Below are 22,039 nucleotides of genomic sequence, written 5' to 3'. Positions count from 1 at the left end.
GCCAAGAATCTTGGATGCCCATTGGGTTTGGAAGTAGAGAAAATACATGCTTGTCCAAATGACTAATACTGTATCACAAAGATTTTGCAGAATTAGATGCATGACCGGTGTGCGGAGCATCATGGTACAAGCGGCGCAACAATGAAGATGATGTCATGGTGAGCCGTAAGAAGAAAAGACCCTATGCTAGGGTAGTGTAGTATTTCCCTATAATCCCTCATTTGAAGTGATTGTTTGCGAACAAAAGACATGCCCAGTTAATGTGATGGCATGCCAAAGAGCGTAAGAAAGATGAAATGCTCAAACATCTTGATAATGGCATACAATGGAGAAACATTGATAGAAAATACAAGAAAACATTCACACATGATGTGAGGAATATAAGGTTTGGATTGACTACAAATGGATGAATCCTTTGAGCAACATGAGCAGTAGTCATATCACTTAGCCTGTGATTCTATGTATTTACAACCTTCGACCTTATATGTGTATGAAACGGGAGTACCTTATGATGCCATTGTTGATTGAAGGGTTGAGTCAACCTAGAAATGATATCGATGTGTACTTGAAATCATTGGGTGAAGATCTTCTTAATTATAGTGTGGAATGATGGTGTATGGGTATGGGATGAGTGCAAACGTAAGAACTTCACTCTACGTGCAATGTTGTTTGTAACAATCTAAGATTGGTATGCTCTTGGTAACCTATAGGGATAGTCGGTTAAATGATACAATGGATGTGTCTAGTGCTTGGAAGATACAATGTGTTCGTGGTTGAAGGACTCTCAAAAAATGGTTTACATGCGTCACTATAGGTTCCTTCGTCCGGATCACCCATACCACATCAATGCAAGAGCTTTTGACATAACAATGGAGACTGGTCAAGCTTCGAAGATTTACACAGGAAAAAATAGGTGTTGGAGATTGTAAAGAATATTAGAGTTGTCCTTGGAAAGGGGTGAGGCAGTACAAAATTATTGAGTGGAAAAGAAACTCCTATGTGGAAAAAGAGATAAAATTTTAGGACCAAACTTATTGGAAGGACTTGGAGGTCTGACACACACTAAACGTTATGCACATCGAGAAGAACTTGTTTGACAGCTTGATTGATACCTTACTAGATATACCAGGCAAGACAGAAGATACATTCCAAGCATGGATGGACCTGAAAGATATAAAACTCAAGAAGGACCAACATCCTGAAAAACTAGATAACGGGAGAAAGCGGCTTCCTACTGTTTGCTACAATCTGAGCAAGGAAGAGAAACACAACTTGTGTGGTTGCTTGCATGAAGTCGAAGTTCTATCTGGATACTCTACTAATGTAAAGATACTAGCACCGATGAAAGATTTAAAATTAGTTGGCATGAAGTCTCATGATAGTCACATGATGATGATACAGTTGCTTGCATTTGCAATAAGGGGCGTTCTGCTGGCAATGTACGAGACCCGATCACATAGCTGTATTCATTCTTCAACACAATCTTACAGAAGGTCATTGATCCATTAAAACTAAAAATGTTATAGGATGACATGGTCCATACTCCATGCTGGCTTGAGTTGTGTTTCCCTCCATCTTCTTTGATATCATGACCCATCTCGTTGTTCACATCGTAAGAGACCTAAAGATCCTTGGTCCGTGTTTCTACATTGGATGTACCCTTTCGAGAGATTGATGGGGTTTTATATGAAATATGTTCATAACCGAGGTAGGCCTGAAGGTTATATTGCCATAGGACAGGGAACTAAGGAGGTCATTGAGTTCTGTGTTGACTACATGAATCTCAAACTAATTGGTGTGCTTTTATCTCGCCATGAGGGAGGCTACAGGGGATAGGGATGATAGGTGCGAAATCAGTCTGCACAACCGATCGTGTTTCCTTCACTCAAGTACATTTCATAATTCTACAACAATCGGTTGTAGTGGACCCATATGCAATAGACATGTGAACATGCTACGCACCAAAAACCCAATGAAGTTAGAGGATTGGATCGCGAGAGAGCACATATATTATTTTGGTGATTGGTTATATAGACACATGATGGGTAAGAATATAGAGGATGCTCAGTTGAAACTGCTTTCACATAGACCATCAACTGCAATTCTTACATTCCAAGGATACAACATCAATGGATATAAATTTTATACTAGAGCACAAGATGATAAGAGCAACAAACAAAATAGCGGTATATGTATTGATGCCTATGACAAAAATGGCAATAGGGAGACCTACTATGTATTCATATAGGAGATTTGGGAGCTCTAGTATGGACTGTTGAATGTCCTTTTGATGATGAATAATGGATAGTTACCATATCTGGGTACCATAGGCTATCCCGTAATTCTTGGAGCATATTTTTATCTCTAGGAGGGGGATCCCTAGATGAAAGGAAGCTACATGTGGGCATTCTGTAACCAAGAAGATCTATCTCCAAGAATAGGACAGAAGAGTACAGAGGACCTACGACACCTCCCATATATATACGGAACTAAGGGGCCATACTGAAGGGAGGAGAACAAGTTGTCACGAGCGATACGAGTTTCACAAGACAATAGAAGCCAAGGAAGAAGTCACCGACTAGGTGTAGATCCATCTTGATGAGGACATCACTCTTTCGGATACACACACACCGAGTATTCCTCCAACAATAGGTCCATTGACACGAGCTCGTGCACGTCAACTAAATCATGAGGTGAGCTCGTTCCTTAGTGTTCCTTTATATTTTGATAAGGATGGGATGCTACTGAATAATTGTGATGTATTGTTACTTAGGAACACGGGAGAAGAACAGTAAGGGCGCCCAAGCCAAGGTGGAGGTCCAATCAAGTTCGAGTCCGTTTCGGAGTTCAGGATCAGCCTGCACTAAAATCGTCACGCATACGGACTTCGTTTTTGACGTTCTACACATGGTTAGAAAGCTAAGGAGATAATCTTTCTAACGGGACTAGTCTCATGTCCAAATTCTTTCTGAGTCAACAGGAATTATCAAAACAAGTGGACGTCCAGAATCTGTCAGGGTGCTGCGCCACCATCTTTTGGGCCGTTGGGTCGTGTAACGTGTTGGAGTCCATTAGGGATGCGTCCAGGGGTCCTTGGCCGACCCTAGTCTTTTATATACAGTAGTCGTCACCCTAATTAGGGTTGGGTTTTGCTTAGATATTGATCTACACACAGATTGTGAGATTTTCGCTCTTGTTCCGGACCGACTAGGCCGCCGCAAGTGTTTGTGGAACCCCGACTTCGAGTGCTTGAATTCTATTCGCAATATTTCAGATTGCATCTTCTACGTTCTTGCTTGTGTTCTCGGTACTTTTGCAGGGATTGAGCCTTCTTGGCGAGGTCAACCGCGCGACACGGTTGATAACCAACGGAGCTGTGGTGTAGTGATTGCAAGGGAGACGATCTGTTCGGGTCGAAGCCTTTGGATCATCGACGTCGAGTTCTCCACCTACCGACTTATCGCTACCTATCGGAAGATCAGGCCAACATTACTCATCAACTGGTATCAGGTTTTCAGATTGCCCGTTAGGTAATTTCGTTTTTCCCCTTTAGATTAGTCTGTTTTTCATTACCTAGAGTCCAGAAAAAGCCAAAAAAATTCCGTCAATTTCCGCTACCCTAGAACCCTTTGTGCCTTTGCAATTTTTATTTTCAGTTGCGCATTGTTGAGTTTGTGTCTGTGGTCGAGTCTTGTTGCTGGTTTTAGAGTCGTGTTCTTGGTCTTTAGTCAACGCTCCGTGCTGTTTTGATCACGCCGCTATCCCATCGCCACCATCCCCACCAACAAGTCGAGCCACCACATTACTCGATTTGCCACCGCGAGCCGCCTTATGTTACTTTCCGCCACGCCAACCCTAGATAGGTCGCAAGCCGCCTTGTATCAATTGCCCTGCCACCGCTGCCTTCCTTGTTCATCTCACGATCCTATTGCTTGCAATACCTTAAAGAAGTCAATTTCTGCAAGAGGTGCTTTGAAAAAAACCCTAACTCGATAGGGGTTCAGTAAAACGGCCATAACTTTCTCATACGGACTCGGAATCAGGCAAAAAAATTTTTCACGGACATCTACAGAAAAAGTTACATCTGTTGCTCCCCACTTTGTAGGGTTCCGCCGAATTTTTTTTCCCAAATTCAGCTCGGAAGATTGAGTATTCGAGCCGCGAAGTTTCTGCACGCTTTTCAGAGAACGTGCTTGATTTTCTATAGGCCACATCTTGCATCCGTTTGATCTGAAAATTTCTGTGGTTGTTTCTTGTGTGCTCCTAGTTCAGAAAAAAATATCAAAAAAATACGAATTTTTTTTTCCGTGATTCCTACTAGTGCTAAAAGACAAAAAAGATGAGCATATAGAGAACACCCAGATAATTGTGCTGTTTGCTGTGTCTTTCTCTGATCATCCTTTTTAGCTTTGTTTGAGCTGTTGTGCTAGGACTAAGGACACGTGATAGACCAGCAACTGTGATTCATACTTTGGACACTTATTTAGCTTTGCTCATCTGATTACAGTTATTGCTAATCCTTGCTACCATATTGTGCCTTTCCAAGCTCCACCTCCTTTGATCCGAACAGGTTCACTCTTGCAATCATCCCACGCTTCCAGACTTGTCACCGGTTGTTCCTCCTTGCTGCGTTGGTAAGAACATTTGTAAGAGCGTGGTAAGACACTTGAGTGTGTGTGATTCCACCTTCCACCACCTAGTAGTTCATAGGGATAATATTGTGTTGTCCTTTATTTTTCTACTAACCATGTCAGGTGATGGCTCTCCGTCAGATTTTAAGGATTGTGTGTCCAAGGAAGAACTCAACAAAGCCTTGCAGGATCATACTAGACTATTGACAGACATTAGAACAAGCATTGCTAACCTCGTCACGCGAGTCAACGACCTTGAGTTGCGACAGCCACCACAGGATGATGAACATTCACATGATGATGATACTAATAATGGTGACCAAGAAGATGGTGAGGTTTTTGTTGGGCAAGATGCGCGTGCTGAGCAACGTCCTCATGCTGAACAATTATGTCGTGACCAACAACAACGTCGTCAAGATAATGGAGGTAATAATGTTAATCGCAACGGTCGCGATGATCCTTATTCTAAGATTAAGTTTTCAATGCCTCCTTTTGATGGTGAATATGATGATAATGCTTATTTGAATTGGGAAATGACAGTTGATCAAAAGTATAGTTCTCATATGGTTCCTGAAATGCATAGAGTTAGACTAGCCACTTGTGAGTTCACGAATTATGCTATTATTTGGTGGAATGGTTTAGTTTCTAGTGGCTTAGAACCTGAATCATGGCCTAGACTAAAGCGTGCCATGCGTAATAGATTTATTCCTCCTGATTATACACGTAAATTGAAAAAGAAATTACAGCGCTTAAATCAAGGTTCTAAATCTGTGCATGATTACTATCAAGAGCTTCAAATTGCTATGCTTCGTTGTAGTATACAAGAGGATGATGAGGATACCATGATTCGTTTTTACTCCGGGTTGAGACGTGAAATTCAGGACCTTGTTGATTATAAAGATTACAATACTACCAATAGGTTGTTCCATTTTGCTATCTTGGCAGAAAAAGAACTGCAGGGTCAACAACAGGTGCAGAGATTGCGGAACAATTTTGGGAGTACATCTACTTCATGAGTACCACCGGGACAAGCAACACCATTCCCTTCTACATCTACACGATCTTTTGCCCCCTCCTCCAACACTCGGGCGCGTACAGCAGGAGCACCACAACCATCACGTGAGGTGAGCAAATCTACTGTTTCACAGGGTCCAATGCTAAGCTCTTCTTCAAGTGCAGCTACCACGGGTCGTACAACGGGCATTGTGTGCCGTCGCTGCCAAGGTATTGGCCACGTCATGAAAGATTGCCCAATCCAGCGAGCATATTCCGCAACAGCAGATGGTGGATATGTTAGTCATAGTGATGTCGAGGAAGAATATGCATTTGAAGCTAATCTTGCAGCCGATCATGACATGGATAGTGAGGGGGAGGAGATTAGTGGTACCGCTGCCACGGAGAGTTATGCAGCACACACCTTCATTGTGAAGCGAGTTTTGAGTTCTCAAATGGGGCAAGCAAAGCAGCTACAACGCCATAATCTATTCCAGACATTCCTCATTGTCAAAGATGCACGTGTTCGTACCATAATTGATGGCGGGAGTTGCAACAACCTCTTGAGCTCCGATCTTGTGAAGAATCTTTCCTTACCAACACGTGCACATCCTCATCCATACTACATTCAGTGGTTCAATAACAGCGGTAAGGTTAAGGTAACACAATCTGCGAGAGTACATTTTTCTATTTGTTCCTACCATGACTATGCTGATTTTGATGTAGTGCCTATGCAAGCATGTTCATTTTTGTTAGGCCGTCCTTGGGAATTTGATACCGATGCTACACACCATGGTAGAAGTAATAAATACTCTCTCATGCACAAGGGAAAGAAAATCTCTTTGCTTCCTTTGACACCTGCTGAAATTGTGCAATGTGATAAAGCGCTAGCTGAAAAAGAAAAGAAAGAACGTGTTTTGGAATCTGAAAATCAGCAAGTAGCTCAATCTGTTTTCCCACCTAAGAAAGAGAAGAACACACCTAGGTCCGAAGGCATTAAGTTAAAGGGTGGTGTTATGCTTGCTACTAAATCTGACCTTGCTGAAATTCAAGATAATGATACTTTGTGCTATGCTTTGGTATGCAAAGAGGTTTTATTTTCAATTGATGACATACCTAGCTCTTTGCCTGCTGCTGTCACTAACCTTTTGCAGGAGTATAAGGATGTCTTTCCAGCTGAGATAACCCCGGGGCTGCCACCATTGAGAGGGATAGAGCACCAAATAGATTTGATCCCGGGAGCAACTTTGCCAAACAGCGCTGCATATAGGACCAATCCAGAGGAGACTAAGGAAATTCAGCGACAAGTCCAAGACCTTTTGGACCGTGGGTACGTACGAGAGAGCCTTAGTCCTTGTGCTGTTCCTGTTTTTTTGTTCCTAAGAAAGATGGTACATGGCGCATGTGTGTTGATTGTAGAGCCATTAATAATATCACAATAAGGTATCGTCACCCTATTCCTAGGCTAGACGACATGCTTGATGAGTTGAGTGGTTCTATTATTTTCACGAAGATTGACTTGCATAGTGGTTACCACCAAATAAGAATGAAGTTGGGAGATGAATGGAAAATTGCTTTCAAAACTAAGTTCGGTCTATATGAGTTGTTAGTGATGCCTTTTGGTTTAACTAATGCACCTAGCACTTTCATGAGATTGATGAATGAGGTTTTACGTACTTTCATAGGAAGATTTTTGGTGGTGTACTTTGATGATATTTTGATCTATAGCAAGTCACATGAAGAACACATTGATCATCTACGTGCTGTTTTTACTGCTTTGAGAGAGGCACGTTTGTTTGCTAACCTTGACAAGTGCACCTTTTGCACGAATAGAGTTGCTTTTCTTGGCTATGTTGTTACTCCACAGGGAATTGAAGTGGATGAAGCTAAAATTGAAGCCATCAAGAGCTGGCCGACCCCTGGGACTATCACACAGGTGATAAGCTTTCATGGCCTTGCAGGGTTCTATCGGTGTTTTATGAGAGATTGCAGCACCATTGCTGCCCCACTCAATGAGTTGACAAAGAAGGGTGTTCCGTTCCAATGGGGGCCAGCACAAGAACAAGCTTTTAATACGCTAAAAGAGAAGCTTACGCATGCACCTCTACTCCAACTTTCGGACTTTGGTAAGACTTTTGAGTTAGAATGTGATGCTAGCGGCATTGGAATTGGAGGAGTGCTACTACAAGGAGGTAAACCCGTTGCTTATTTTAGTGAGAAATTGAATGGGCCATCTCTGAATTATTCGACTTATGATAAGGAGTTGTATGCTTTAGTGCGAGTTTTAGAAACATGGCAATATTATCTTTGGCCCAAGGAGTTTATTATTCATTCTGATCATGAAGCTTTGAAACATATTAGAAGACAAGCCAAACTGAACAAACGTCATGCTAAATGGGTTGAATTTATAGAGTTATTTCCTTATATCATTAAACATAAGAAAGGTAAAGACAATGTCATTGCAGATGCGTTATCTAGACGTTATACCATGCTGTTCCAACTCGATCATAAGATTTTTGGTTTAGAAACAATTAAAGGATTATATGCTACTGATTTGGACTTTAAAGATGCTTTTGAACATTGTAAAGAAGGAAGAACTTGGAATAAATATGTGCTGAATGATGGATTGCTATACCGTGCTAACAGGCTATGCATCCCAGCTAGCTCTATTCGCCTATTATTCTTGCAGGAAGCGCATGGAGGTGGTTTGATGGGACATTTTGGAGTGAAGAAGACCGAGGATGTACTGGCTGCTCTTTTGGCCTAAGATGAGGCGCGACGTCGAGCGCTACGTGGCACGCTGCACTACTTGCAATAAAGCTAAGTCTCGCTTGAACCCACATGGACTTTATATGCCTCTTCCTGTTCCTAGTGTGCCTTGGGAGGATATTTCTATGGATTTTGTTTTAGGATTGCCTAGGACCAAGAGGGGGAGGGATAGTATATTTGTCGTTATGGATCGTTTTTCAAAAATGGCACATTTTATACCTTGTCACAAGAGCGATGATGCTACAAACATAGCTGATTTGTTTTTCAGGGAAATCATTCGTTTGCATGGAGTGCCTAACACCATTGTTTCGGATCGTGATGCAAAATTTTTGAGCCACTTTTATAGGACACTTTGGAATAAACTTGGGACAAAGCTGTTGTTTTCGACGACATGTGATCCTCAAACCGACGGACAAACGGAGGTTGTGAACCGCACATTATCCACCATGTTGCGGGCTGTTTTGAAGAAAAATTTGAGGATGTGGGAAGAGTGTCTACCCCATATTGAGTTCGCTTACAACAGATCAGTTCACTCTACCACCAAGGTAAGTCCGTTTCAGGTAGTGTATGGTTTTAACCCCCGTGTCCCTATTGATTTACTTCCTTTACCAACATCCGAGAAATTGAATTTTGATGCTAAGACACGTGCTGATTTGATTCTGAAAATGCATGAGTTGACTAAGGAAAATATTGAAAAGATGAATGAGAAGTATAGAACTTATGGTAGCCAAGGTTGGAAACATATTACTTTTGAAATTGGTGATCTTGTGTGGTTACATTTGCGCAAAGATAGGTTTCCTGATTTGAGAAAGTCTAAATTGCTGCCTCGAGCTGATGGTTCTTTTAAAATTGTGGCAAAGATCAATGATAATGCATATAAGCTTGAGTTGCCTGCAGATTATGGGGTTAGTCCCACATTTAACATTTCAGATTTAAAGTCTTACTTGGGAGAAGAAGATGACATTGCGTCGAGGATGACTCCAATTCAAGAGGGGGAGGATGATGAGGACATCACTCTTTCAGATACACACACACCGAGTATTCCTCCAACAATAGGTCCATTGACACGAGCTCGTGCACGTCAACTAAATCATGAGGTGAGCTCGTTCCTTAGTGTTCCTTTATATTTTGATAAGGATGGGATGCTACTGAATAATTGTGATGTATTGTTACTTAGGAACACGGGAGAAGAACAGCAAGGGCGCCCAAGACAAGGTGGAGGTCCAATCAAGTTCGAGTCCGTTTCGGAGTTCAGGACCAGCCTGCACTAAAATCGTCGCCCAGGACGCATACGGACTCTGTTTTTGACGTTCTACACATGGTTAGAAAGCTAAGGAGATAAGCTTTCCAACGGGACTAGTCCCATGTCCAAATTCTTTCTGAGTCAACAGGAATATTTGAAATAAGTGGATGTCCAGAATCTATCAGGGTGCTGCGTCACCATCTTTTGGGCCGTTGGGCCGTGTAACGTGTTGGAGTCCATTAGGGACGCATCCAGGGGTCCTTGGCCGACCTTAGTGTTTTATATACAGTAGCCTCCGCCCTAATTAGGGTTGGGTTTTGCTTAGATATTGATCTACACATAGATTGTGAGATTTTCGCTCTTGTTCCGGATCGACTAGGCCGCCGCAACTGTTTGTGGAACCCCGACTTCGAGTGCTTGAATTCTATTCGCAATATTTCAGATTGCATCTTCTACGTTCTTGCTTGTGTTCTCGGTACTTTTGCAGGGATTGAGCCTTCTTGGCGAGGTCAACCGCGCGACACGGTTGATAACCAACGGAGTTGTGGTGTAGTGATTGCAAGGGAGACAATCTGTTCAGGTCGAAGCCTTTGGATCATCGACGTCGAGTTCTCCACCTACCGACTTATCGCTACCTATCGGAAGATCAGGCCAACATTACTCATCACATCTAGGCAAGCCACACCCCCTTATAACATGATCAGATCAATCAAGAAAAACATGAGGTAGGGTTATTATCCTCAGGGAGGCCCGAACCTATCTGAAAACCCCTGTGCGTTTACCTTGTAATTCTTCTACTCAATGCATCTCCCTATTCTTCAACAAGTTTTTAGATCGGCAATTTACCAATCATCAACAGCAAGTGCCATTCGTGGGGATCATGACAAAAGGTGTTGAAGAGTCTACACACGACATACCATCAACATCGCTTATAGCTTCACTGAAAATTGGTTTTTCAGATTAGGGGTTATAAGACAACTTTTCCTCTCTTCCCTACAAACTTGTGATCGATCAGGTAGATTTTGGCGATGAACTTTCGAGCGATGATTCAAGTGATGAGGTAAGTCGATTTATGGATCAATGCACGAAAGATTATGGTATGGAGTTTGAACCAATCAGTTGCCAAGATAACTGGGGATGCCTGATTCAAAACAAGTCGAGATCAATCCCCACATGTTATGATAACATGGATTGTCAAGATTCCAATCCGGATCAATTCGATGAAGCATTCATGATGGATCAAGGCACCTCCTCTAGCGGAGGTTACCCCCAAAAAGTTTTCACCATCAGAAATGGGGTGGTGATCTTGCTCATCATGATGAGAACCCTGCAAATGCTCGGGGTCCTCCGACCCTGGTGGTAGGCAATGTTCAGCCTCACACGGACACAACACCTCTGGCCCTTATCGGGGCCCCACAGTCTGTTGATCATCAACAGGGGGCTGACCATTTTAAGTTCGTAATTGCAAAGAGGATCCTCCTTCTAGAAGAGGCCCTTATTGTCACATGAGGTTTTAATGGCCAAAACTAGATGCGGTTTATATGTTCCCAAGATGTTCAACACACATAAGGATGTCACAGGTGAAGTAACAGAAGCAATACTTTTATAGAATAAATGCTAAACTCTTACAGCAATTGACATATATTATCTTCTATGAAGATATCAACAGCGGAACAGAAGCACTGGTTCCGAACAACACCGCAGGCAACCGACCGGAAGACACGCGCCTAGAACGTAACAACCTCGTCTTAATATTCTTCAACATCTTCACTTACCAAGCAGCACCACACATGTCGCATGGCATAGGAAAAATAGCAAGTGTGAGCACATGATGCACTCAACAAGTGTGGGAAATATATGACATGCAAGCTTGATTAAAGGAATAGGCTATAATAGGTAAATTTGCATAAATACTAACTATGCTATTGTAAAAAGAGTTATAAAAGCAACCTATTTATCTATGTGAACCATCACTAAACTCCTAACTCCTAGAAATATCTCCACCTATTTCCCAACGACCTGAATTCCACATCAGGTTCCCAAACCAACCAACTTGATAACCATCACAGGTAAGCAAGAACCATCCACTGACATTTACCCTTCATAGGTAACCAACCAAAACAACTAAACCAAACCAACTAATCATGTGAGGATCCAACTCTATCATGATCGTGAGCACGGCTGATATATCAGATTTTAACCTCTACAGAGGTTGTCCAGCTTTCCCTACGAGTCATGATTTCTTTGTTGCCATGTTGCGTAAACATTTAACACACGCCAGTGGTGTGTCGCCCAAAAAGTCACTACAAGACTATTACAAAGCATCCTCTCAACAAGAATAAGCCTGCTAAGGTTTCACCATCATCAAAGTGGAGTCACACCACCAATTGCCCCCTCATGCGCCTTGTAGGTTTGGAAAGAATCACTCTTCCCTTCCACTACACCACCAGTGGCTCATTCTATGCTAAGGATCCGCTAATTACTAAGGAAGTCGTACCCATATAAGCCTCGTGGATGGACGATAGTTCTTGGGTTATCACTCCATGAATTGATCCTTAGAACACCACGCAAACACTACCACCCACCAAAATGTTTCACACAGTTGTGCCTCACGCACTATCATCAACCAACCTTCTGCTCGACATCCCTAAGTTCCATGTTGCCACACAAGTTATCATAATTCCCAACTCATAGTTGCATAGGTTCATTAATCACGTATATGACACTTCCCAATATCCCAAAAGCACAGCTAAGCAATTGTACCCAAGAGACTCGTATCAACTACTACTTACGTTTCAAGCAATGTAAAGGAAGAACTAGGTAAACCCTAACATAGGTGACTACCCATCAAATTGATAGACATTGCATGCAATTTTATAAAATAATACATTTAAAACATAGGTTCAACATGATCAAGGACACTTTTCTTTTACCCAATGCTGCTTAGTGTTGTCGAAATCTCGGTCTTGAAGTCCCTTGAACTATTCTGGAATGCTATCAACTAATCGTGAGAACTACCGACAAACAACACAAAGGAAAACACTAACAACGACATACAAAACATCATCAAAACACTTCAAAAACACTATGGTTGGATAGGTATGATTTTAGAAACATTTAGATGGAAGAATCGTCTAAATTGGAGTTAAGATGAAAAGAGAACAGCTTTCGGGAGATGGATTAGACTGAAACGGAAATGCTAATTTACCAGAACTATCTTGCTATGGAAAAAGACTTTTATTGCACAATCACTACTCAGGCTTAACAACATCATTGCGCAAGATTCAAGAAGTGTAGGGCAGACCAGACTTTGTTGACTAGGCTAAGGAGAATGATATGGTGCTGATTTGGCATGCTATGAAAGTACCGTCTTTGATTAAAGAAGGGATACGCTGAGATCTAGTGTCGACCACCCATGATGGATCAAATGGCCAAAGGTTTCACTTCTAGGTTAAGGATACTACAGGTGACTCTGTGTAGTTGCTGTGGTTCGGGTTTCATCGGAGATGACGATCGGGCGCGTAACCATTGACATCGATGTTGGGCTTTGATGGCGTTTTAGTGAAACGAGGGAATCATGGCGTAGAACGTGGAAAGACTAACTCAGTGGTATGGTTGGTTTTAGAGGGTGTCATCCGAGGTAGTGGCAAAACAGCGATGACTGCTGCTAGGTTTGGTGGTGACCGCGAATAGATGCAGCAATGAAGATGCTCGCGTTCCGCGAGATTGGCTATGAAATTTAAGAAACTGTCTGAATAGAGACATTCATATTTCCTAGGAACACAATGCTACGGCATGGGTTTTGGTAGATAATCCCCTGAGAGGAAGAATAATCAGCGGAGATGAGATAGGTGGCGGTTGCAACATGCTATGGATGGCAATCGCGTTCCAGTTGTGTCGCTGCACAAACGGGGATGGTCTCCTATGGTCACGTAGAAGACTCGATGGGACACACTATGACGTGGTTGGTGCATCAATACGGCTTTTGGATTGACAAGGAAAGCGAATGCAAATCTGGCGCGCGCGCAGAACCCGTCCAGAAATCGGACAGCGGGCATGTTGACCTTTATTTTGGTGGTTTGGCTACTCTATTGGCTGACCTGGTTGGTGAGGACATGGGGAACATTATGGGTCATACACTGGTGAAAGGGAATGGTAATTTGACCTTTGGTCAGCTGGAAATGTCGATGCCAATCGGTGACGGTGCTGTTGTCCGTGACAGCGATGAGCATGACTACGTAGATCAGGTTTTGGCTATGGCTAGGGCTTAGCTAGGAACTTAGTATGATGATAAAACAGTACTAAGGGAGGAGAATAAGGGGTCCTCACCTTGCTTCAATGCTCGAGGAAGGGGGGTTCACGGAGAATACGACGAGGTAGCGCATCACGGGCGGCAGCGGCGGCTCCGACAAACAGTGGCGCACGGACAGGGAAGCATTGGCTTCTAGAGTTTGGGGCATGGAATAGGGATAGGAGAGGGAGTGCAACTCCTATTTATAGGGCTAGGGGCAGCTGGTTCAGGTGGAGTCTGAGCTGGACACGGATCGGATTCGAGTACGAGTCGGTTAGGATTTTCTTTTCCGTAGCTCTCTATTTTGAGGATGATATCTCCACCTTCCAGACTCCAAATTAGATGTATCAAGACTCTAAATTGTATTACTCGAAATGATCTATAACTTTGGTATTCATTGGAACTTCTGAAAACACTATCTTGATTTTCAAAAATGCACCACAAGATAAACTATTTGATCTCAGACTTATCTACGCAGCACTGATTTCGGGGGCCATAACTCATAGTTCCATTATCCAAAAGGGGACTTCCATAGGTTCAAATCAAAGCTCTCGACGATACTTACAACCTTTGTATTGTCAATATTTTTATTTGAGGCCGTTTTAAACTCCAAAACTTCATGGGAAGATGAGGCTGTCCAGGACTTTGTGAAAATTTGCAGATTTCATGGGTTTGGGTAGGATTGAGTCTAATGGAACCTTAGGCATATCTAGGGTTTGAGAAACTTTTGCAGAGAAATTTGAATAGGGTCTGAATTTGAATTGAGCTTGGAGTGAATTTAAGAGAAACAAAAAAATAAGGTTAAACAAGAATAGGAGTACATAAGGAATTTGAATCTGAATTTGGGTAGAATTTGAGAAAGAGGAGATATTCGCTTTAAACAAGGATTTGGATAAGATTTGAATTGAACTAGAGAATGATCAAGTGTGATCAAGGATTGAATAGATGATGAATTCAAAGATTTTCAATTCCAACCATTAAGATCCTTAACTAGCTTACTACGGAGTTTTGTAAAAACCTTTTCAAAATCTTTTTCACTCAAAACACCAAAGAGAAATAAAAAGAAAAGGAACTCTAATGCATTTACGTGGCTCTTAACAAAACTCAGCATGCAATGCACACAAAATTATAACCTATTTTGATTGGTTGTTTATGGAAATAGGTTTTAAACCTATTCTATTGGTGGAGCTATTCAATAGTCTTGGAATAATTTAGAAATTTGAGAAATCTGAAAATTAGGGTGTGACACTTATGCGCCCTCCGACCATAGATACGGCTACCCCAACCGGTAAGGATTGGATGGATTCGTCGTTCGACTTACAAAGGAGATCATGCTCCTAGCTAAGAACTCTCATCTCGCCCTAGCCAAAAATAGTGCCAACCGGGGCAGACCCGTCGGTCCTCTGTCACGAGATGTATCTGACCCAGAGTGGCATAACCCTTGGAATAGGGCTCCCAAGATGACATTAGGCAAACAATCACCATTATACCTCACCAGTCAAAGTTCATCCAATCAATGACTTGCCTCAGTTCTTCGACAACCGGCAAAGACGCTCGGGGGCTTCTGAAGAAGTATCTTCTAACCCCCATAGATCTAATCGGGAAACCGCCCAACATCGATCAAATTGAGACCAATCTCCAATTGCTGTGGAAAAGATTCCTAGGGGCTTCAGAACCAAGCAAGATGCCATCAATGGATGCCTAGCCTTCTCTCTAGATCTACGGAAAGTAAGGTGGCCAGTAAGGTTCCTCTCTGGGACAATCGAGAAATACAATGAGATAAATCACATTGAGTTCCTCCAGATTTATACCACGAAAATCCAAGCAGCTAGTGGGAATGAGAAGGTAATGGCAAATTAGTTCCCCAGGGCCCTTGAAGGGGCAGCTAGGACTTAGTTGACCAATCTATCATCGGGAACAATTTGCTCATGGGAACAGCTCTGCGAGGTGTTCCTAGCTAACTTCTAGGGTACGTATGTTCAGCCTAGTACAAAAAATGATCTCTACCACTGTGAGCAAATGACAAACGAGACCTTGCGTGAGTTCGTCCGATGCTTCAGCAACACCCAGAATACTATCCCCAAGATTAGTGACCACGACGTTATCGAGGCATTCACTCAAGGTGTTAAGAGCTGGTGTTGCATCAAAGATATTGATCCAAAAGAGCTCGAGATGGTTAAGGACCTCATGCAAATCTTCGATAAGTCTACCAAGGCCGAGGATGCATTCATTTATGTCGAGAAAAAACTCAGGGCATCAAGCGTCTTCAACCTAGGCTCGATAGTGACAAGGTCTAGAATATGTGCAAGAAGAACACCAAGGGAGGTAATGGTAAGAAAGGTAAATCTGATTGATGAAGTTTTTACAAATCTAACTCGATGTTTGTCCCGACCAACGTTTTCATCCTTCTCGGAGCAGAAACTTTACACCAGGCTCTGGTGAACATAACGGGAAGACTTGATGCGGTTTCCATCATACCGACAACCACAACATCTACAAATGTCACCTATAGAAAAAAATGGTCAATGTGGAAGTAAAAAAAAAAACAGCCAAGGGAAAGAAGGTCTCGATCGTAACCCAAAGCATGGACTCTAACTTAGATGATAACGGGGATGATCGACCACATGTTTGGTGGTTCCGCATCCTACGAGTCCAAGCGGCAGTACAAGACAGTGGCTCGAGAAGTCCTAGCTGCTATTCCTAACGGTTAACAAGTTATGAAGTGGCCGGACATAGGAATCTCGTTTGGCCAAGAAGACTACCCAGATAACTTTGTACGGCCGAGCCACTTTCCGATAGTGGTCGAGCCTACAATAAACAATTGCAGGGTTACCTGAGTTCTTATCGATGGAGGGAGTTCCCTGAACATTAGGAATGCAGGTCTCTCAATCTACAATCAAACTAGTTACTCAAGCCTTACACGGTATAGTACATGGTTCTTCAGCTACTCCCATTGGTCAGATATCGCAACTGTCACCTTCGGGAAGAAAGACAATTTCTGAACAAAAAAATCATGTTTGATGCAATCAATTTCAAGATGACATACAATGACATCATAGGAAGACCTACTCTTGCTAAATTCATGGCAGCCATGCACTACACCTATCAGTGCGTTAAGATCCCTGAACTGGAAGGAGTCATCACCGTCTGGGGTTGTCCTAAGGTAGGTCTCCGTTGCGACAAGCAAAGCCTTGACTTGGCAGTTCAACAGCAACCCAACGAGGAACCCAAAAGCTCGAGGATCATGGTGGATAATCGCAATCATAGTGCCTCAAGATGCACACACAAAAGACTGGGGAGCTCGGCTTCATGATTCATCCGAAGCTCATGAATTAGCGTTTACGCTACCAGTGAAATAATAAGGGTCACTACTTATTGGATTAATTTAACCTTGGTTGTTTGGATTTAAGATAATGGATCTACATAACTCGACGATCATCAGGAGTTTCTATAAGCTAAGAGAAAGATCATTACAAGTCCTAAAAAAGTTTTACTCGATAAACAGATAGGAGAGTCTTTGACCAACAAATCTTCACCAACTTAGCAAAAGGAAAGAGATACTGTCACATACCAAGATTCGTAATTGCGTGTTTAATATTAAACATGTGTCATTTGAGTCATATTCGAATTTGATCGCTCTCGATCGCCTGATTGGAATTCCAGCTGCAGCTATGTGATCAGATGCCCCTAAGGAATTAAATCGCGACATAAAATTTTTTGGGATTTTTGGAGCACAATAGCACCTCAATTTGGATTAATGAAGTGAGCTGAAAGAAAATTGAAGAGAGAATTGAATTAGAAATATACCTCTCTCTCACTCAAAAGGGGGCAGCCCATCCTCTCTCTCTCGTCCCTCACTCCCCACGTGCTCCTCTCTCTCCCATCTCTCTCTCTAGCTCTACATTTTTCCCTTGGTTCCTGCCACTACAAGTAAAGCCGAGGTGCGTGTGTCGTACCCACGCGACCACACCAAGAGCTACTCATCCATCCATTTTGTTTTCGCTGTTTCGAAAGATTCGAGCCGGTATTCACAGTTTTCTTCCCCCTAGGCACGCCCACCTACCGGAAGCTGGAATCCAGAGTTTGGGGCTTTCCAGTGGAGAAGTGATCCACTAGAAAGTTCTCCAACGACAAGGTGAACATCCTGATATGCTCTTTCTATATTTTCATCGGTCGAATTGGTCGGCATCTAGTTTTTTCGCCACGGAACCCCACTTTTCCTATTATAAATCTACTTTATGGGTTCTACATGTTTGGGCCATGGATGTCATCCAAACGTCCGCGTGAAACCTTCACATACGTCCTAGAGTTATTTTAGTCCAAACCATTTTTGAAGTTTTCACTAAAATCTCCGTCGGCGGCCCCTCAAAAGTCTAGAGTTTTAAAAAGGGGTTCTATGGCCGTGCTAGAGGTCTGATCACCACCAGGATGGTCTGACCGCCAGGGTCATTTTGCCACTGAGTAGTGGCGGTCCAACTGCCCATTAGGCCGGTCTGACCGGCATGGGGCGGTCTGATCACCAGATGGCTGCCGGTCTAACCGCCGAGGTCCAGAACCTTCTGAGTGGGGGCGGTCTGACTGCCACAAGGGGCCAGTCTGACTGCCAGTACACAGAAGATAGGGTGAGTTAAGGTTGCCTATTTGGGGTTTCAAACTTCAGAACCCTAACATTTTAGCGATATTTTACCTATGTAATTGAGCCTTGGCGCTCTACCACTCCTAGAACTCGCATATTTTCATGCATTTACATTTGTTCATATATTTATGCATTGCACGCTTGTATGTCTTATAGTGACCGCCAATCCGTCGATTCCGAAGGTCGAAGGCGATCTCGTCGCGCTGTATCTTTCTGATCCAGGGCAGCAAGGCAAGCATCTATCATATTGCACTGTGTTAACTTGAAAGTCTAAAGTGTTATCTATGCTTATGTATGTATGCATGTGTCAGGTACCCTTGGGTAGAACCTATGCCATTGCATTCTTCTACCTTGATCACGAGTTCATGTGTGTTCCTTGAAGCCTAGAGGTGATGTCGATGTCTAAAGGTCTTCGTTATGGTTAGCAATACTTAGGTATTTCGGTAGAAGTCGAACGGCAGTGTTCTCTGTTGTTCGCGAGAATAGGATCTACTACTGTTCACAATTACATGTTGTTGGTGATGGTATGGTTGGTGAGTGGTGAGTATGAGACGAGATGTGGGCAGTATTAGGGGTGTTGTCTGCCTCGGTGGAAAGTCCAGGGAGCAGGTCGGGAGAGGAAACCCGAGCACCATAGACCGCTTGCATCGTTTAAGGACGATCATCAGGGTTATTGGCTTTAGCACTTACCTTACTCACCACATGCCGATATAATGGTAAGGCAAGCCGAATACCTTTGCAGCTGTGGCTTTGTGGGCGTGAACATTGACGTTGTGAACAGGTGGGCTTGTATGCGGTACTAGTTTGCGTCGGGAGTAGTTCTAGTGTCGCCGCACTGAGAGATGCATGCCCCACACGGTTGGGGCTGGTTGGGAAAGGTTGTCATGAGTACCCCCTTGTGTGCGCTTTCGCCGATGGCACAAGTCGAATGATCCTCATGTCGTGTGGGTCCAGAAGTTTCCCCCTGCAGGGTGTATAAACAGTTTGAACTGCTGCGCTCTCGGTCATGAGCATACTATTGTTTCATCTACACCCAGTCATAGAGTTCTCGTTGTGGTTTGTGGATGTTGGCATGAGGTTGATAGTTGGGCATGTGATTATGGTCTGGGTATGCTGGTTGGTGGTTGGTGGTTCGAGTTGGCACTTGTTCACATTGGTATACTTGTTATTACATTTACATATGCTGAGTTGTTGGTTATGGTAGGGTAGTTTCATATAAGTTGGTTAAGTTAGTTGCTCACACCTATGTCTACGATGCTTACCGCTTAATTAACTTAACAATGTTTAAGTCTTGTTACTAGCTTAAATAAATGATCCTTGGAGTCGAGAATATATATACCCATATTGTGTAAGACTTTCGAGTAGCTTCGTACTCAGGGTGCTGCCCATAAGTTGATGCAGGTTCGCAGGTCGGTGAGGAAGAGGCGGTGTTTGGCTACTTTGTGCCTGTCGATCAGGGTAGCAGGCAGGAGTAGCACACTCTACTCTGAACTCAGTGTTTTGGTATGGAGCCTAAGGGCATGTGGCTCCATATCCTTTTGTTGCATAGTTTTGTTCCGCTGCGTAGTGGTTGTTTCCTTTTTGTTGTAAATTGCGGAAACAGCTGCATGTTTAAAGACTTGTAATATAATGTTAATTACTCGCTATTTCTTAAGCTTTGTTGTGATGTATATGTTGGAAAGTCATGTGTTCTGATCTTGGGCACAAAACACGTACCGGGATTACCGGGACGGCATTTTGATTAATCGTCGAGGTTGTGATTATGAAAAATGATCCACCTTAAGATTAATTTGAATATCGTTTGGACGGTTCTTCACAGCGTGGCATCAGAGCTTGGTTTAATTAAGTAGCCTAAACATAATTAGTGCATTGTTTAGTAAGCAGTCAACTTCACCTAAACAACTCACTAAGATTTGTTTATGCCTCATCATGATTAATATGTATGAAAATGCAATATTATGCCCCTAAGTATAACTGATTGTGAGTTTCGATGTTTGTTGCGGAGAGAAGTGCCACAAGAAAGAAACGGTAGCTAGGATTGAGCATACCTTTATTCTCATATTGTATTCATGCATGCATGATCTATATACATGTATTAAGGGATTCTAACAATATATCCGGCGAACGGGTTGTGCTAAGTCTGAATTTGACGTTTCCCCTTTGTTTTATTGTTATAGAATGGTTAGGACTCGTCGTGATGCGAATGACCCGGAGGGGTCGAATGAGAACAACCCTCCTCCACCACTGACTATGGCGGAAGTGCTCATGTTGATTGAGCAGAACCGCTAGATGAATTAGACGCTTCTTGAGGCTCTCATGCGCAACACGGCTCCTCATGGAGGAGGTGGAGCTGGGCACCGAGATGACTTCTCAGATTTTCTGTGGACTCAGCTGCCGGTTTTCTCATGGGCTGAGGATCCTCTGGATGCCGATCACTGGCTTCAGACAATTGAGCAGAAGCTTGCTCTCCTCAGATGCGAGGATCATGAAAAGGGGCTCTTTGCCGCACATCAGCTTTAGGGCCCGGCGGGCATGTGGTGGTCCAACTTCTTGTCCATGCACCCTGCCAACCAACGAGTGTACTGGGTGGAGTTCCGCGAGGCCTTCCGTTCTTTCCATATCCCGAGCAGCCTCATGGAGATCAAAAGGTGGGAGTTCGAGGACCTCAAGCAAGGAGGTCGAAATGTGATGGAGTACGTGCAGGTGTTCAATCACCTTGCACAGTACGCTCCCGAGGAGGTCAGCGTTGATGAGCGGAAGCAAAGTCGCTTCGTCAATGGCCTCAACTCGAAGATGCAGGACCGGTTGTCTGCACACGAGTTCACCGACCTCAACAAGTTAGTGAGCATGTCCCTTATGGTGGAGTCCAAGATTAAGATCCACCAGGAGGAGAAGAAGCACAAGTGGGGTTCCTCACCTTCTGTGTGCGGGAGCTCGCATCGTGCCTGAACGGAGAGTCTACCTCCACCATCTCGTGTGCTGGCATCGGGTGCTCCACATCCGATGTGGCTCGTGCAATGGCTAGCTTTCTCCGCTCCACAGGGACAGCCTCCACGATTGGCCGGTTCGCAGAGAAGTGTGATCGGTGGCCCCGGCGGCCCTTGTTACAATTGCGGCCGTGTCGGCCACTACACGTGGGATTGCCTGTATCCAAGGCTGGGAGATGCGGTGACTGCTCCACGGCCACTACCAGCTCAGTCGGCGCCTCAGTCTTCTCAGGCGATCCATGTCCCCAAGCATGGTCGAGCACGCCACACCACCACTCAGGACATTCAGGAGGGTGACACCGTTCTGATGGGTACGTTGCATATGCGTTCTAACTCTATCGTTGCACCTGCAGTTGTCCTTTTCGATTCTGGAGCTTCTCATTGCTTCATAGCGGCAAGTTATATTTGGCATCATGGGTTGACAGTTAGCACCACCCCCATGCCTTACCTCATAGATGCACCCTGAACCAAGGTCCTTGTTAAGCAATG

The sequence above is a fragment of the Phragmites australis genome, chromosome 13 (genome assembly GCF_958298935.1).
Source record: "Phragmites australis chromosome 13, lpPhrAust1.1, whole genome shotgun sequence".
In the NCBI taxonomy this organism is placed as follows: Eukaryota; Viridiplantae; Streptophyta; class Magnoliopsida; order Poales; family Poaceae; genus Phragmites; species Phragmites australis.
Note: the sequence above shows the minus strand (reverse complement) of the source record.